The sequence below is a fragment of the Gossypium raimondii genome, chromosome 4 (genome assembly GCF_025698545.1).
Source record: "Gossypium raimondii isolate GPD5lz chromosome 4, ASM2569854v1, whole genome shotgun sequence".
NCBI lineage: Eukaryota > Viridiplantae > Streptophyta > Magnoliopsida > Malvales > Malvaceae > Gossypium > Gossypium raimondii.
This window is the reverse complement of record NC_068568.1, coordinates 15,448,228-15,468,736: the sequence shown is the minus strand read 5'-3', so window position 1 is coordinate 15,468,736 and position 20,509 is coordinate 15,448,228. Positions and strand designations below refer to the sequence as shown.

General features: G+C 33.2%; 1 non-coding gene across 1 annotated transcript; it reads right to left on the bottom strand.

The window, feature by feature from the left end:
* Positions 1-495: 495 nt before the first annotated feature.
* On the bottom strand, positions 496-602 carry LOC128040671 (small nucleolar RNA R71). The gene has a single exon (XR_008195477.1). It is a non-coding gene; the product is annotated as a small nucleolar RNA R71 (small nucleolar RNA).
* Positions 603-20,509: the final 19,907 nt, after the last annotated feature.

Sequence of the window (20,509 nt, the reverse complement as noted above, 5' to 3'; positions counted from 1 at the left end):
TTCAGACAAAGAAGACGTGAACGAACAACTCAAAGACAAGTTGAGATGGACCTTGGAAATCAGAATCAAGACCAAGGTAATGAAATCGTTTATGTACGAAATCCTATCTTCATTGCTGATGATAGGGATCGATGCATCAAACAATATACTGTGCCACTTTTTAGTGAGTTAAACCTAGGAATTAGAAGGCCAGATATTGAGGCAACCCAGTTTGAATTGAAACTAGTGATGTTTCAAATGCTACAAACGGTGGGCCTATTTAGTGGTATGCCCACGAAAGATCCACATCTCCACCTTCGATTGTTTAAGGAGGTGAGTGATTTATTCAAGATAGCCGGTGTGACTGAAGAAGCACTAAGGTTGAAGTTGTTTATGTACTCGTTGCGAGATCGAACACAAGCATGGTTCAATTCATTGCCACCAAGTTCCATATCTACATGACAAGAATTAGCAGAGAGATTTTTTGTTAAGTATTTCCCACCTAGCAAAAACGCTAAGTTGAGGAACGAGATCACAACTTTCCAACAATTGGATGATGAGTCTTTGTATGAGGCTTGAGTGCGGTTCAAGGAGTTACTTGGTAAGTGTCCTCATCATGGGATTCCTCACTGTATCCAGTTGAGACATTCTATAATGGTCTCAATGCACATAAAAGATTGATGGTAGATGCTTCCGCGAATGGTGCAATTTTGTCTAAGTCTTATAATGAGGCTTATGAGATCATCGAGAGGATCGCGAGTAATAACAATCAATGGCCAACAAATCGAATAGCTTCAGAAAGACGCATAGCCGGAGTTCATGAAATTGACTCTTTCACTTCGTTATCAGCTCAGGTATCGTCTATTTCCTCTATGTTAAAACAGTTAACCGCTAATAGTACTAATAATTTTGTAGCTCAGTCACCAAGTACGTTTGAAACAATTTCCTTTGTGTACTGTGGGGAAGGTCATTCTTTTGAGAATTGTCCATCAAATCCCAAGTCAGTGTACTATGTAGGGAACCATTATCAAAATAGGAGTGGACAAGATCCCGAGTCCAACTTCTACAATCCTTCATGGCGTAATCATCCTAACTTTTCTTGGAGCAACCAAGGAAATGGACTGAACAACAACTTATTGCAGCAAAGACCCAACCAATCTCAAAGGTTTAATTAGCAAGCTTCAAAACCACCTCAAGCTGAGGCATCAAACAGTTTGGAGAACTTGTTGAAAGTCTACATGCCAAAGAATGACACTTTGATCTAAAGCCAAGCAGCAACACTGAAAAATTTGGAAAACCAAATGGGACAGTTAGCTATGGATCTATGTAATAGACAGTAAGGAACCTTGCCGAGCAATACTGAGAATCCAAGAAATTTGGGTAAAGAACATATCAAGGAAGTGGCATTACGAAGTGGTAAAATTCTAGAACCCTGATTGATTGATGTCGAAGAGAAGTCCGTTGAGAAGAATCAACCAGCTGTTGAAGTTCCTACACCAAAGGAATCAAAAACTGCAAAGTCTAATAAGGTAAACCCTGACTTAGTGAATTCAAATATTTTAACATCTTCTTTGGATGAAGATTTACCTACTCAAAAAAGTTGTCTGGTTCAACCGAAAGTTCCATCACCTCCATATCCACAAAGATTGTAGCAAAACAAGCAGAAATATGAGGTGCAATTCAAGGAATTTTTGGATGTTCTGAAGTAGTTACACATCAATATTTCATTGGTGGAGGATTTAGAATAAATGTCGAATTATGTAAAGTTTATGAAGGATATACTGTCCAAGAAGAAATGACTGAGTGAGTATGAGACTTTTGCCTTGACAAAGTAGTGCAGTGCGTTCCTCAAGAACAAACTGCCACCGAAATTGAAAGACCCAGGAAGTTTTACTATACCCTGTAACATTGGTGACTCCTACTATGGTAAAGCTTTGTGTGACTTAGGAGTGAGTATCAACTTGATGCCTAAGTCTATTTTCAAGATGTTAGGGATAGGTGAAGTAAGACCTACAACTGTGACGCTTCAGCTAGCGGATTGATCTTTAGCATATCCCAAAGGAAAGATCGAGGATGTTTTGGTAAGAGTCGATAAATTTATTTTTCCTACTGATTTCATTGTCTTAGATTTTAAAGTGGACAAGGAAGTGCTGATCATCCTTGGGAGACCTTTCTTAGCCACGGGAAGAACGTTAATTGATGTGTAGAAAGGAGAACTCACCATGCGAGTTCAAAATGATCAAGTAACCTTTAACATTCTTAAAGCGATGAAATTTCCTGATCCAGCGGAGAATTGTTCAGTTATGGAAGAGATAGAAACCTTGGTTTCTATGGAAAGCAATTTTGAAGAAGGTCTATTGGAGAAAGCCTTAGATCTTGACCCTTTGGAGGATGAAGAAGGTGAAGAAAACATGGCTTTCATGGAATCCAATCTGGGAAATTTTATTCAATCCACACAGTTTGAACCGTTGGAGTTGGAAGTTAGAGAATTTGTGCAACCCAATTTGTCAATTGAAGAACCACCTAAACTCAAACTAAAGGTACTTCTTTCCCATTTGAAATACGTTTATTTAGGTGATTGTTCTACTTTGCTTGTGAATATTTCAGCAGAACTGATGAAAGATCAAGAGGAGCAACTAATTGCTGTTTTAAAGAAATTTAAGAAAGCAATTGGTTGGACCATAGCTGATATTCGAGGTATAAGCCCTTCTTTTTGCATGCATAAAATCATTTTAGAAGAAGGTGAAAAAGCTCGAATTGATGGGAAAAGGAGGGTCAATCCTATTATGAAAGAAGTTGTGAGAAAGGAAGTGATCAAATGGTTAGATGCAGGAATCATCTATCTTATTTCAGATAGTTCGTGGGTAAATCCGATGTAGTGTGTGCCGAAGAAAGGTGGAATCACGAATGTTAAAAATGAGCGTAACGACTTAATTCCAACGAGAACTGTTACCGGTTGGAGAATCTGTATTGATTAAGAAAGTTGAACAAAGCCACTCGGAAGAACCATTTTCCATTGCCTTTTATGATCAGATGTTAGATCGACTGGCTAGTAATGAATTCTATAGTTTTTTAGATGTCTATTTGGGATATAAACAAATACTTGTAGCCCCGGAGGACCAACATAAAACAACATTTACTTGTCTATACAGTACGTTTGCTTTTAGGCGAATGCCTTTTGGTTTATGGAATGCACCTGCAACTTTTCAACGATGCATGTTGGCAATATTTATTTATATGTTTGGAAATTTTGTTGAGCTTTTCATGGATGATTTTTCTATTTTTGGTAACAGTTATGATATCTGTTTGAGTAATTTAGCTAAGGTACTGAAGAGATGCGAAAAGATGAATCTTGTCCTTAATTAGGAAAAATGCCATTTTATGGTCAAGAAATGGATTGTCTTAGGTCATAAGATCTCAAAAAATGGAATTGAAGTCGATAAAGTAAAGGTGGACGTAATTGAAAGATTACTACCCCCAATGAATGTGAAAGGAGACAGAAGTTTCTTAGGCCATGCTGGTTTTTATCGAAGGTTTATCAAAGATTTCTCAAAAATTTCTAAACCGTTGTGTTTGTTGATAGAGAAAGATACAGTGTTTGATTTCAACAAATCATGTTTAGAAGCTTTTGAAGAGCTAAAGAAGCGGTTAATCTCAACCCCAATAATTGTTAGACCTGATTGGAACACACCTTTTAAGTTGATGTGCGATGCAAGTGACTATGCCGTTGGAGCTGTGATGGGTCAAAGAAGAAATAAAGTGTTTCACCTTATCTACTATGCAAATAGAACTTTGACGGGAGCCCAATGCAATTATATGGTAATCGAAAAAGAACTCTTAGCTATAGTTTTTGCTTTTGAAAAATTCAGCTCATATCTTATAGGTACCAAAGTTACAGTATTTACTGACCATGCGTCCATTAAATACTTACTCACGAAGAAAAATGCAAAACCAAGGCTAATTCATTGGATACTTTTTCTCCAAGAATTTGACCTTGAGATCCAAGACAGAAAAGGTGTCGAAAATTAAATAGTTGATCATCTGTCGAGGTTGGAGCAAAATGAGGTAACTCAGTCATGTGTGTCTATCAGCGAGAATCTCCCAGATGAACACTTATTTGAGGTAAATCAAATTCATGAAATACCCTGGTTTGTTGATTTTGACAATTATCTTGCATGTGGAATAATTCCTCGAGAAATGACATACCAACAAAAGAAAAAATTCCTTCATGATAGTCGGTATTATCTTTGGGAGGATCCGTTTTTGTTTAAACAATGTGCAGATAATATAATCTGAAAGTGTGTAGCTGAAAGTGAGATTGCTGAGATTTGTATCATTGCCATTCATATCCAAGTGGGCGACACTTTGGTGGTTCACGTATTGTAGCAAAAATTTTGCAAGCAGGTTTCTTTTGGCCTACACTATTTAAATATACTTATGCTTATGTGAAGAACTGTGATAAATGCCAAAGGACTGGAAATATACCAATGAGGAATGAGATGCCCTTATCAAGGAGAAATGAGATTCCCTTGACAAACATTTTGGAGATTGAATTTTTCGACGTATGGGGCATTGATTTATTTGGCTCATTTCCTTCTTCGTATGGTAACAAATACATCTTAGTTGCTGTGGACTATGTATCCAAGTGGGTTGAAGTTGAAGCATACCCTACAAATGATGCTAAGGTAGTCATACGATTTCTACATAAGCATGTGTTTACACGATTTGGGACACCAAGATCTATTATTAGTGATGAAGGTTCTCATTTTGTGAACTAATGGCTTAAGTGGTTTCTTGATAAATATGATGTGAAGCAGAAGATTGCTACTGCCTATCACCCCTAGTCTAATGGGCAAGTTGAAAGAGTGAATCGCGAAATCAAAGTATCATTAAAAAGGTAGTACGCCCTAACAGAAAAGATTGGTCTCAAAGGCTCGATGATGCATTACGGGCCTATCAAACAACATTTAAGACTCCGTTAGGAATGACTTCTTATCGGTTAGTCTTTGGAAATGCATGTCATTTGCCATTAGAGTTGGAGAATAAAGCTCACTAGGCTTTGAAGTAGTTGAACTTTGATCTTAAGCAAGCCGGTGAGAGAAGGATGTTACAACTTGATGAGTTGGAAGAGGTGAGGTTGTTTTCCTATGAGAATGCCAAAATGTGTAAAGAAAGATCAAAGAGATGGCATGATAGTCATATACAACCTTGCGAGTTTAAAGAAGGTCAGAAGGTTTTGTTGTTTAATTCAAGGTTGAAGATATTTCCTGGGAAGCTTAAATCCCGATGGAAAGGACCTTATACCATCTACTGAGTTTATCCTTATGGACCTATTAAATTATACGACAATTACAGAGGTACGTTTAAAGTTAATGGTCAACGTCTCAAACACTACTGGGATGGTGAAGTTGAGCGAATTGAATCCTTGCTCAAATTAGCAAACCCTTAATTTTTCATGAACTCATTTTGTAAATAAATAAATAATTAGAGCATATTTTCTTAACTTTTTATATTTAATTAATAATGTCTAAGGAGATTGGAACTTAAGCGGGACCGCTGTGACCCCTCCAACCTTTCCTGGGAATTAATTTAATGTAATTTTTGAAGAAGAAATTTTCTAATTAAGACTTAAATTTTTTTAATTTCATTTGTTCTATTTAAATATTTAAATTTTTTTAATTTCATTTGTTCTATTTAAATATTTATGTTAATAAAGAGGGTCAAATTTGCCCAAGTACTAATCAATTTTTTTTAGTAAGATACTGTCTGAGTTTGAGGCCCAATATAGCAAAAAGGAGGGAAAAAATTCATGCCTTACCGTCACACCTATTGCTTGCCGCCCAAGTAACCCTAATATGTAAATTTTTGCTACATGTTGCCCTAATTTGCCCCTATATAAACCCCTTTCCATTCTACTAATTTTCATAAGCCTCAAAGCAATTTGCTTACACTCTAAAAAAATCCCTAAATCTCTCTTTTGTGTCGTCAACCTCAAATCTCAAAAGAAACCCTAGTTCTCTTCCCTTTTTGCCGAAATTCCCTATTGCCACCATAAAGAGATTGCCGAAGCACTGCTGTTACTGTCGCACATTGTCATCCCCGTCGCACTAGCCTTGCTGTCGCAAGATTTTTGCTGTAGCAAGTTCTACCCACTTTGACGATTTCTCTTTTCTCTTTTGTACAAAAACTTTGCTGAATTTTCGAGAAAAGATACCATGTGTTGTAAAAGAACCAGATCTTCAAAGACTACTCTTGAAAACCTAATTTTGATCGATGAAGGAGTGAAAAAGAGATTTGATTCAATCTTCAAGCATCAACCTATGATGGCGGAAAAAGGTTTTGACTTGAAGAGTAATGATTTGATGGTTGTCCCTATAACGATTAGAAAGAAATTCAATGCTCTCAAGTGGGAACGATTTTGTGATGCTCGTTCACTTTTCGATGATGAACTAGTTCGAGAATTCTATGCTAGTTTGACTACGCAAGATACTACTGAAGTCATCGTTCGAAAGAAAAAGGTACCTCTTACTTCTAAGTCCATCAATGATTTGTTTAATTTACCTGATGTTGAAGAAGATGAGTACTACACTATGATGGACAATATCAATGGGGATTTTCTTCAACAAGTGCTTGATGTTGTGACAAATCCGGGATCCATATGGATTATAAAAAAGTATGGGAGCCATTCTTGTCAAAGAGAATACTTAAAACCAGTAGCAAAGGTATGTTTTATTTCATTCGCTACAGTTTTATGACTATCTCACATAGTTCCACCATCGCGATGGAACGAATGCTTTTGTTATATGCAATTTTGACAGAAAATTCCATTAATGTTGGAAAATCATCCTCAAGGAGATTCACGATTGTGCTAAAAGGAAGACAGGAAGTGTTTATTTCCCATCATTAATGACTTCACTTTGCTTAGAGGCCTGTGTTAAAACACAAGCAAATTTGAAAGGGCGATATGTTCAAGGATGCATTACAAATTATGATCTTGAAAGATTAGTAGAGAGGATGCATGAATTGAATCAAGGCGACCAAGAAGAGCCGAATACAGAGGAGTCAACAAATGGAACTGAAACTAAAGCTAATTCAATCACAAACACTAAAGAGGAAGAATCTGATAAGGAATCAAACATTCCTAAACCAAGGGTTAAGCCAAAAGAAGAACCAGTCAAGCTAAGTGTTGAACCTGAATATACAACTGTCATGCTGACTTCTCCAAGTACTTCAAGGAAATTGGAGTTTTCAATTTTGATGGATATGTGCAAGTTCATGCACAATCAACAACAAACTTACTGGAAATATGCAAAAATTAGAGATGACTCAATTCAAAATACTTTTAAGAATATCTCTAATACTTTTGTTCCTGAGTTCCCAGATGGTATCTTTGAGACATGGACGAAAGATACTGAGGATGCAAGCAGAGATGGAGCTAAAGAAGACAAGGGGAATAAGTCAAAAAACTAAAAGGGGGATTCTTGTCCTGTTATTTATTTAATTATTTTTAGGTCTTTAGGAATTTATTTCTTTCATAATTAGGATTTAATTTCTGCAGAATAAAACATAGCAAGCATGAAAAAACTTAGCACTTCTTTAGAAAGAATAAGACTAAGTGATGTGGTAATGGGAATGAACATGTCTAGGATTGGGTTATTAGGAAAGACTTGGTACTTAAGCAGTCTTAATGACTCACCTCTCATTGTTTACAACCCTACCTGGTGTTAAGTTTTCATTTATTACTTTGTTCTTGCAATGAGAACATTGCTTCTTTTTAGAGGGGGTAAGGCAAATAAATTGCTCAAACTTTTAAATTTTCAAGTATGTTTTAATCATTTTTTTCATAAGTATGTTTTAATAAATGAATGTTTAGAGATATTCTTATTACTGAGATAGTTTGCATGCAAGTATGAATGATGATTTTATCTAAGTGAAAGTATGTTGTTATGAAGAATGAAATGCTTGTATGATCTTAGCCTTAGTAATGTTTGCCATGAAAACTTAGTTCTTTTGAGAATAAACATGCATAAAGGTTTATATCTTTAGAATTGACTTAGTAACTTTCTTGAAGCGAAATCCTAGGGGACATAAAAATCTTAAATGATATAAGCACTATTTCTTTGGATCGTTTGAGCCTTTTCAAGCCAACCCTATGATATTAGAGCCTTGAAACTGTAATTTTGAGCTTAAAGGCCTTTTTTTTTTGCAATGAGCCTATATTATAAGCAAATTATCATCTTTTTAAAGCTATCCTAATTTGTGCACCTATCTTAACTAAAGTTGTCTTGGGAATCAAAATTTGAGGAAATTTTCATAAAGATGTATGTGCTCATGCTTAATTAAAAAAAACCGAAGAAAAGTTCACTCAGTCTCCGAAAAAAATGAAAAATGTGTGAGTTCGAGTTCAAAATAAGCTTGGGGGTGTTCCAAAGGTTCATTTAAAGAAAAAGGTTGTATTACGAGAAAACTAAGACAAAGTTAAAGTTTAAGATTTTTAAACCGAAATGTCCCATCTCTTAAAATCCCTACCTTTAACCGAGTCCCATTACAACCTTATAAAAGACCTGTTGATTTGATGATTATGTCACCTACATTAGTGGAGAGGAAGTCCCAAGTTCAACATATGAAGATCATAAATAAGCCTTGTGATTGTTTGTTTAATTGATAGGAAATTATGTTGAATGAAGAATGTTATCTATGGTTGTGACATACATGCAAACTATGATTCATGTTGGAATATTTTGAAGCTTAGTATAATCTTAAGGAATGTTTGCATATGAATTACTTGTTAATAAAGAAGATTGATAAGCATGAAGTTATTAATGCATGATTATGGGAAAAAGATTGATGCTGCTTACACAATTAGCAATTTTGCCTTAGCAATAACTTTTGCTGTGCATAAACATTACTCGGGACGAGCAATGATTTAAGTTTGGGGGTGTGTAAACGGAAAAATATATAAGATTTTTCCTATGTAATTTATCACCTTTTTACTTAAATCCGTTGTTAAAACTAAGTAATTGTTTAATAAATTAATGAAATATGTGAAAATATGAAACTAGGACATAAAAATTATTAAAATGTGATTTTATGCTTTATTATATAATTTTCATGCAATAAATGGCTTATTTTATATTAATTTGAATATATTATATTTTTTTAAGATATAAAGTGGGCCATGCATGATTAAATTAAATAATAAAATATAAAATTATATTAAACAATTCATTTTAAAACATTTCATTAATAATTTGAGTTTTAATTAATTAATTACTTAAATTGGATAAATTTAATTTTTTTGGTCCTCTAACTTGTTGATTTATTTTGGACAGGTCTGATAGCTTTGCTGGATTAGAAAACCGTCCAAATTGGAGACCAAGTCAACCCAAAATTCGACTGCACATGGCTGTCCATAAACCATTTTTTGGTTTAATTGCACAAGGTCCTTGAAGAGTTGAAGAAATTAAAGATTCACTTGAAGATTTGAACTTGACCGAGTCTCAGTTCTGAGTTGTTGTGACACTTAAATTGACCAAAAATCAAGGAAAAACCAGCTCAACTGACTAAAATTATGGTCGGCCACCCATGGAAGATTCTTCAAAAGATGAAAACTTCTATTTTTAGTAAATTATCCCTCTCTCCTCACCTATAAATAAGACCCTCTCATTCCTTCATTCATCATCCCTCAAGCATTCATCAAGCATCATTCTCTCTTTTTCTCTTAGCCTTTTCGATTCCCACGCCTAGCACCAACTCTTTATAGAGATTTTAGCAATTAAGCCTTTTAAAGAACCATTGGTTGACCACCTTGGAGAACCATCAGCAAAGGAGCAAAGCAAAGGAACGAATGAGTCTCGTCAGTTAGAGTCTTGGGTGACAACCACTCTGAATTGGGTTTAATCTTTCTTTTCTTTAACTTAACATAAAGATGTTTGCTATGCATTTTTGTTCTTGTTTACAATAATGTTAGCTTAATTTTATTTAAGCTAGGATGATTGCTTTGATTAAATAATATTTATTTGATTCATACTTATAATGTTTGTGCTTCACTCGATCATGTTTTCAATTAAAATCAAGTATGTATTTCATTCATACATGATTGAAATGCACCTGAATTAGCTGAGCGATCCTAACCAGACGACGGCTAATGGACGCATAATTGAAATGTGCATGCTTAATTTAGATCCTAACGCGATTAAATTGTAGGCTGCATAACAACTCTAACCAAGCTCTGTTATCTGCATAGTTTTTAGATTTGTGTGATTAAATTATTTCAAACCTAACATGTCCCTGTTACCTCACACGAATGCTAAGAAACCCTTAGTAAATAAGGATCAGTAAAATGCATATTTACTAAGTAAAGGATTCTAAAAGGACCTAATGTGGTTTCCAAACTCATGAAAGATCGAATTGCCATGGAATGTTTTTTCGAATATTATTAAACATGTTGATAATAAATTGAGTTTAATTAAAGTAATTGTCCTAGTTTATTTATGTTATAATTGTTGCAAATTGTGTTTAATTTTACTAAAATCTATTTCATTCATATAGTTGCATACTTAGGATAATTTGCATTAGGGATCATTGCATTTAGTTTAATATATTTTAATCACCATTTCTCAACTATATTGTCTTTTTATTTACTAAATTGTTAATATAATTTTACAAATTGACTTAGCACAAATACAATCCTTGTGGAGACGATAACTCGATACTTACTTATTACTTGATAATGACTGTGTACACTTGCACAAACCTAAGCGTTACAGCGTGCCAAAGAAAAGAGGTATCACGGTCATTGAAAACAAGAATAACGAGTTGATACTGACTAGAACGGTTACGAGATGGAGAATTTGCATCGATTATCGGAAGCTAAACAAGGCAACTAGGAAAGATCACTTTCCTTTTCCGTTTTTGGACCAGATGCTGGATAGACTCATAGGGTGAGACTATTACTGTTTTCTCGATGGATACTCAGGTTATAATCAGATTACAGTAGCACCAAAAGATCAACACAAGACAACATTCACCTGCCCGTACGATACATTTGCATTTAGGCACATGCCATTTGGTTTATGTAATGCACCTACTACATTTCAAAGATGTATGAAGTCTATTTTTAATGACATGGTTGAGAAATATTTGGAAGTTTTTATGGATGATTTTTTAGTATTCGGAGATACATATGATGATTGCCTAGCCAATCTAGCCAAGGTACTAAGGCGATGTGAAGAAACAAACCTTGTACTTAACTAGGAAAAGTGTCATTTCATGGTACGAGAAGGCATTGTTCTAGGGCATCGGATAACAAGACATGGAATCGAGGTAGATAAACCAAAGGTAGATGTTATTGAGAAACTCCCACCTCCAATATCTGTAAAGGGGGTTAGGAGCTTTTTCAACCATACTGGTTTCTATCGAAGATTCATCAAGGACTTCTCTAAAGTTGCTAAACCCTTATGAAAATTATTGGAGAAGGACACGACGTTTAAATTTGATAAGGAGTGCTTAAGAGCTTTCAATGATTTGAAGAATTGGTTAGTCTCGACACCCATAATAGTCACATCAGACTAGGATTTTCCATTTGAATTGATGTGTGACGCAAGTGACTTCACGATCGGCGCTGTCATGTGTCAGCGAAGGAACAAAGTTTTTCATCCTATCTATTCTGCGAGTCGGAATCTGATAGGAGCTCAACTGAATTACACAGTAACAGAAAAAGAGTTACTTGCTATTGTGTTTACTTTTGAAAAGTTTTAATCTTATCTTGTAGGTACCAAAGTGACTATTTATATGGGCCATTAGGAAATCAAGTATTTACTTGAAAAGAAAGACGCTAAGCTTAGACTGATCCGATGGTTACTTCTACTTCAAGAGTTTGATCTAGAAATTCAAGATCGAAAGGGGGTGGAAAACCAAGTAACAGACCACTTGTCTAGATTAGAGTCGTAAGAAGGGAACTTTCCTCTTATACCAATTCTAGAGACGTTTCCGGATGAACACATACTGAAGGTAAATCATGTCCTTAATACCCCTTGGTTTGCTGATATTGCTAACTTTTTAGCTTGTGGTTTGATGCCGATTGATAAGACGTATCATTAAAATAAAAATTTTCTTCACAATGTGAAGTACTATTTCTGGAAAGAACCGTATTTGTTTAAAAAGTGTGTAGATCAAATGATCAGGAGATGCGTGGCAGAAGATGAAGTATATAAGATTTTATACCATTGTCACTTAGTTCCGAGTGGGGGACACTTCAGAGGTACACGTACTACAGCCAAGGTATTGCAAGCTGGATTCTTTTGGCCAACACTATTCAAAGATGCATATGCTTATGTAAAGAGTTGTGATCGTTGTCAAAGGGCCGAAAATGTCACCAACAGAAATGAGATGCCTCGAACAAACATCATTGAGGTAGAATTATTCGATGTTTGGGGTATTAACTTTCTCAGTCCTTTCCCTCCGTCTTTTGGTCACAAGCACATATTAGTAGCAGTAGCCAATGTGTCTAAGTGGGTTAAGGCAGAGGCATATCCGACAAATGATGCTAAGGTTGTAATGAAGTTTTTTCAAAAACATGTGTTGATAAGGTTTGGAACCCCAAGAGTTATCATCAGTGATGAAGGGTCCCATTTTGTGAACAAGTGGTTGAAATGGTTATTAGATAAACATGGAGTGAAACACAAGGTCGCTACAGCTTACCATCCGCAGACGAATCGGTAAGCTGAACTGGCAAACAAGGAGATCAAAGCATACTTGAGAAGGTAGTTTGCCTGAACCGACGAGATTGGTCCAAAAGACTGGATGATGCTTTATGGGCTTACAGGTCATCATACAACACACCTTTAGGGATGTCACCCTATAGGTTAGTCTTTGGGAAAGCTTGCCATCTACCCTTGGGGTTGGAGCACAAAGCTAACTGGGCTCTCCAACGACTCAACTTGGATATTAAAAGTGCCAAAGAGAATTCAAATTACTTAAGGAGAGACTCAAGAAATGACATGACAAGCACATTCCAATTCGAGAATTTGAAGCAAGTCAGCAAGTCTTGTTATTCAATTCTAGATTAAGGTTCTTTCCAGGTAAGTTAAAATCACGTTGGTTAGGTCCATTTATGATTCATCGAGTCTATCCATATGGAGTTGTTGAACTTCAAGGTAAGGGAGGTAATTTTTTAGTTAATGCTCAACGCTTGAAACATTACTGGGGAGATAAAATTGAACAGAATCAAATCTCGTTCATTTTATCAGATATTTAATTTTTCTTGTTCTTCTGTTTGAATAAATGATTTAGGGTATATTTTCGGGATTAGTATGTTTAAATAAATTCTGTCTAGGAGATTGGAACTTAAGCGGGACCGCTTATGACCTCTCCAATCTTTCTTGGGAATTGATTTTAACATAATTTCCCAAGAAATTATTCCCTAAATGACAATAAATTTTTAGTTTTTCAAATAAAAGGATCAATTTTGATCCAAGTTTTATGTTGCAACTCAATCTTGAATTTTCATTAAGTCTAGGAAATTAATTGAATTATTTTTAAAATTGGTTATTCTTTTGTAAATATTAAAAATAGATGCCTCTTTTGTAAATATTTTCAAAAGCATCTAGAATAAATGCTTTTAGATCAATAAAAAAGAAAAATAAATAAAAGATGATAATTATTAATATATAATTATATCCATTAGAATATATATTAATTATTATCACTTTAGTTAGAGTTAAGATTAGTTTTAATTTAATCATATTTTATTCGATAAGTTTTATCTTAAGAAATTAATAGCAAATAATAATTTAATATGCATTATATTTATTATTAATTGTTATTTACTTTGAGTAGAATTAGAACTTAGAATTTTTAAGAATTCTACTGTAGCTCCTACTCCTTTCACTATAAATTCCACCCATCTATTCTTTTTTTTCATTCATACACCATTCCCTCTAAAAACACCAAAACCCTTAAGTGCCGAAACCTCCTAACAATTCTCTAGCCACAGCATCTCCCAGCTGATCGGTCAGGAGCACCCCATGCGCGCCCACACCAGGCTTGCTCAACGATCCACACGCTGCTCATATCCATCCCCTACTACACGCTGCTGCCTTGCATACTAGAGTGGCACATCACCCTTTCACCCATCCTTAGCCAAAAACCCCTCAACTTGCCCATTATCGAAAAAGGAGCGAAGCGATTCATGCAAAGACAATAATGATGGAGCAAAAGATGAGTAAAATTCGGAAGGATCTGCAAATAAATAAATGGGGGATCTTGACTTTATTTTATTTATGTTCTTAGGTTATTTTAGGATAAAGTTAATTAGGAATTTTTGCATAATAAAACAAGAGATGGAAATCATTAATAAAATTGAACAAGTCGCGAAGTATAAAGTGTGGCAATAGATATATACATGTCTATGATTGGATTTAGAAAGAGTTTGGTACTTAAGCAGTCAAATTGACTCACCTCCTCGTTCCTAGAATCCTACTTGGTGTATAGTATCTATTCACTTTAAACAATGAGGACATTGTTCATTTTAAGTAAAGGGACCGAAAAATTGAAATTATTTCCACTCAGAATAAATAGTTCTTTTAATTATGATTAGGATATATTTTGTTAAATAATTTGAAATTTTGTTAAGTATGTTAAACTTCAGTATAAATAAAGTTCTATTATTTCAATAAATTGTTATGTTAGCTGAATAATGATATAAATGTATTTTTAATAAAGCATGCAAATTGTACCATAAAATTTTTAGTTCCTTAAGAAAGGTAGGCATGCATGAAAGTTTAAGTCTCTAAAATTGACTTAGTAGTTTCTTGAGGTGAAATCCTAGGAAGTATGGAATTTGAAAATGATTTAGGCAACTCTTGTTTGGACTGTTTGAGCCTTTCAAGCCAACCTTGATGAAATTTTATCCTTTGAAATCCAACTTTGAGACTATATGGCCTAATTTTATTTGAACCCTTGCAATATTTAGCCATCACTTCTCTCTTAATTATCTTTAAATTGTCCCAAACACTAGACTCAGTACTATTAAGAATATTCTTTGAAAATCAGTTTGGGGGAGTTGGAAGAAGTATTAAATGCTTTAAAAATTGTAGTACATACAGTAAAATGCTCAAAAAAAAGAGAGCACATGTACTTGAAAGAAAATAGATGTACAAAAGAGCATGTGAAAGCAAAGTAAGTTGGTTTATTAAGGGAAATTATTCCAAAGGTCCGATTGAAGCTGAGTCTAGGGTTTAAAAGCCTAAATTTATCTATCTTTTACCTACATCTAGCTTAGCTACATTACAACCTTTTTAAAGACCTATTGATTTAAGTTTTTTATGCTACCTACATTAGTGGAGAGAAATTGCTATGTTCAACATATGAAGGCATAAGTTAAACTTGATGATTGCAATTTAATCTTGAATAAGGAAATAAAATCAAATTGGTAAGGGTTAACATGTCTTGTTATGGAAGCATTTAGTCTAATTGTGCTATCATAATAGTTGTTGAGATTAATTTGAACGATATGTATAATTAAGTAGCATAAATATAAAATTTCTTGTTTTTGAGCATAAGTATATTAAATTCATAATTCTGGGAAGAATGTTATTCTGAAGGAATTTTTCAAAGGTATTTTCTAAGTAATTCTTTTTAATTTGTGCATTACTCGGGCCAATCAATGAATTAGGTTTGGGGGTACGGAAACACGAAAATTTATGCATTTTATATACCTTTTTTAACTTAAAATCATACAGTTTCGATAAAATTCTTGTCGAAAAAATAATTAACTAATACAAAATAATTAAAGTGCACTTAAAATATGAACATGTTGAATTTTAGTTAATTTTATAATTAATTTTGATGAATTTCGGTTATTTTAGACAGATTTGCACAAAGGGCAAAAATTGGCTCGGCAGACACTGCTAGAAGCGCAAAACCGAGAAGCAATTTGAAGTATCGAGGTGAACTAAATTTCAGCCTATGATGGTCCAAAGTTATATGTATTAATTTATAATATAATTAATTTTAATTTATATCCAATTTAATTTTGGTTAATAAATTATTACTAATTAATTATGAGAAAGTGGTCCAGTTGAACTGAACCGAGTGAACTAAATTGACCAAGAAATGGACAGCCTAAAAACCGTCCCAAGAGCTGGCCCAAATCAACTTATTAGCTGATTATTTAAGCTTGCAAAGAGGCCCTTGAAGACTTTTTCAAGTTGCATTCAAACCCCTCCACAATTGGTGGCTTTATAGATTTGCCCTAAGCCTAAATTAGCAAAGTTGAAACTATCAACCCTGCCACATGTGTGGCCAGCCAAGGGAGGGCTCTTTGGCTGATTATTTTAGCTATTTTTAGCCGCCCACCTCAGCTATAAAAACCCCTTTAGGCTGGTCATTTGAAAAACACACATCAAGCATTCACATCTTTCCTCTCTTCTCTCCACTTTCTTTCTTCTTTTCCATTCCAAAATTCTCTTGCTCTCTTGCCGATTTCTCCTATTGGGAAAGGGGCATTCATCAGCTATTTGGAGTAGCAATTAAGTGTTCATAGCAGCTTTGGTCGACGAGGACAACAGAGAAGGAAGAACGGAGCAACTAGTCAAGCCACGGAAAAACACCGGATTTGATTCTTGTTCCCTATCTCTTTAATTTTTGTTGTTATTATGCTGAACATATCTATGAATATTTATGTTGTTGGAATAGTTAATTTAATCAATTTAGCTTGAATTTAATTCGTGTTAGGTTGATTGCATTTTGTTTGTTAAAATTATTGAAATTGTGTTTATGTTGTTATAGGCCTCGGTAAGATGCTTGATTAAGTAAAATCATGACTCAGTTATTCTTGCATTACAATTGTTAGGTAACTAATGAATTAATTATTTAAACGGATTGAAATTGTAATTAATGGACACAGTACTTAATTAGTGCATGTTTAATCATCTAAGGTACCTGAGGGTTAGATTAGCAACGGTATTTGATGATACATTTGCCTTGCAAAACTTACAAGATTATTGTGATTAAATTGTTTCAAGGTAAGGATACTTTGTTACCTCACATAGTCTTTTATGTGCTTATTAAGTCGAGTTAACTGTTTGAATTGACATAGGGATATGTAAAAGAGATTATTTCAATTTAATAAGTATGTATGTGCAATAACATATTTTCCTATTAAGATTTGTTTAATCAGTTGAATTGACATAGGGATATAGTCAAGAGATAAATGGATTTTGGTAGGTGAGTATGTTCATAAGTTCGCAAATTACCGAGTTGACGTGAACTTATTCGTAACAATATAAACATGAATTTAATAATTCTAAGTTAAGAAATGTAATTAATCTAACACAATTATGTCATCTTGATTAAAATCGTATTTTGAAATCATGCATTTGAGATTTATTTATTTAGTTTACTTAGTTTAAAATCTTAGTTTTTAATCACCCTCTTCAAACAAAATATATTTCTTCACCAAAGTGTTTTAAATAACATTCATAAATAAATCTTTTCACAGTCCATGTGGGTACGATAACTTGACATTTACTTGTCGCTTTTTTACTTATTGCGATTGTGTACACTTGCACATTTCCGTAGTTCCACTTGGCGACCAAGTCGGGTATAGGGTGTTACATATGGTCTAAGTGTTCACTGGAATGGATTCATTTACGTTATGTAATGATGATGTCTGAAATCTGGTATCTGACAAATCCAACTGGTTTCCATGGTTCTTTTAGAGAATATTTTGAATCTAAGCCATTTTTCAATTTGGGTGTCCTTGTGTTATGTGACATGGACGTTGATAATTCTTCTGAATGATCTGGAATGTTACATTGCTATTATGAGTTTGGTTTAGGTTTGAGTCAAGATAAGATCTGATCGGTAGTCTGATAGTTATCCAACTCAATATGGAAATTCGCCATATGTAAGATCAGTTAGTAAGTATCCGCCAAAAAATAGTAAATGTGTATAACTATTATGGAAAAAGGGGAGCATACATTTGAAGTGAAAATTTATTTGAATTGGGTTATGTATAGATATTATTTTGAAAAGTATCATGTGTTCTAGAAGGGATTATGATATATATATCAAATGATAATATCTAAAATTAGTAAAGGAATGGAAAAAAGAGTGGCACAATAAGTAAAAGAAAATGGCGTATAGGTGAAAATCCAGTGTTATGAAGATGTATGCCAAAGACAAGGTGGGAACCCAAACCTGGAAATTCAACTCGAGAGACTTAAAGGTATTTTGTAGTTAAAAACTCGCTAAGTCCATAAGAACTTACGAGTATTTGTTCATGTTTCAGGTTATGTTGGAATAATGAGTTCGCCAGGAGGGACCAAGCCAAGAATGCGCCAATGAAGTGATTCGAGGTGGCGTTATTGTGCATATAGGGGTTTATGAGGGCACAATGATAGTATTTTTATGCCTTGTCAAGTCTGTTCCTTGTACATTTTAAAGTTGTAAGAAGTCTATTGTATTTTTTAGCACTTTTCTTTATTTCATAAGTACCAAGACACTTAATAAAATAATAAGAAATATGTTTTAAATAGGGAATTTACATTGGCTGGCTTGAAATTCTTATAAGTGTTTTGTGTGGTGATACCTGAGAATCTGAATCCGGTAATTCGGGTCAGGTTTAGGGTGTTATAATTTTCATTTAATTTCACATTGACTAGAGATTACTCTCACAACTCACTTCTACTATTTTCATTAAAAAGTTAATTTTAATCACACATTCATTAGAGAATACTCTCATAGCTCACATTTTCGCTATTTACATTAAAAATTAATCTTTATCCATTAAAATTAATTTTATCTCACATTAGTGTAATACACTTCCATGCTCACACTTACCCTATAAATAAGTGTCAAATTTTTATATATTTTAATTAAAAGTTAATTTTAATCTCACATTGACTCGAGAACACCCCATATCTCACATTTACCATATAAACAGTGAAAATCTTTAAACTATTTTTATTAAAAGTTAATTTTAATCTCACATTGACTAGAGAATACTCTCATAGCTCACGTATTCATTATTTTAATTAAAAAGTTAGTTTTAACCCCACATTGACTAGAGAATACTATAATAACTCACTTATTCGCTATTTTCATTAAAAATTAATTTGAATCCTTCACGGCTAGAGAACACTATCATGCTTATACTTACCCTATAAACAAATGTAAATTTCTTTACTGTTTTCATTAAAATTAATTTTAATCTCACATTGATTAGAGAACACTCTCATATATCACATTGACAATTTCTTCACTACTTTTATTAAAAAGTTCATTTTAATCCCACATTGACTAGAGAACACTCCCACATCTTATATTTACCTTATAAATAAGTGACAATTTATTCACTATTTTCACTTTTTATCCTACATTGATTAAAGAATACTCTCATAGCTCACTTCTTCAATATTTTCATTAAAAAGTTATTTTTAATCCCACATTCACTAGAGAATACTCCCATAGCTCACTTATTCACTATTTTCATTAAAAAATAATTTTAGCCCCTTAAAAAGTTAATTTTTATCCCACATTGGCTAGAATACACTCCCATGCTCACACATACCCTATAAATACGTGTCAATTTCTTCTCTATTTTTATTAAAAAGTTAATTTTTATTCCACATTGGCTAGAATACACTTCCATGCTCACACATACCTTATAAATACGTGCCAATTTCTTCTCTATTTTTATTAAAAAATTAATTTTAGTCCCACATTGACTACAAAACACTTTCATATTTGTAAAGTGTCAACTACTTAGTCTAAGTGTCAATTTCTTCACTATTTTTATAACTTCTTTAGTATTAAGATTTTGCCAGTAAATGATAGTGATTCCAAAATAGTGCACTTAGTCACCGAAAGTCAAATAATTATGTGCAAATATATTATACAATTCATGTTTAAGAAATATAGATTAATTAAATGTATCTTTTAATTTAAATATAATAAACACATACATCTATATGTAAGTACTAATTTACATTATTTTTAATTTAAAGCACAATGATTCTTTTATAATTATAATAATATTACCATTTGCACATATTAAATTATTTTAATTTACTTATTAAATAATTTATTATTAGATTTAAAATTTGACTCATATTCATAGTTATTAGGATTATAGCTAATTTATATACTAAATATGCTTGTCCATCACGAGTAAGAAAATTAGTAACAATATAATGCAATTTTTCTATATTTTTAAACCTAAGCATTTAACAATATAATGTGAAAGTTTAATTAATTTTAAATTTGAATAAATATGATTAATTTTAACATATAAAAATATAATATGAACTCTATATATATTTTCTTTTATTAGTTAACTTAGCGGGAAAGATGGGAAGATTGAAAGAAAAATGTAATTCTATTTTGTTTTATTCTTTGGTTTTGGCTTAGTTGAAAAATGAGAAAAATAAATGTAGTTAAATATATTTTTATATATATATTTGAAATAACTTTCAATCTCTTTTTTCATTTCCTAATATTATTATTTATGAGTTTTGGTGAGAGA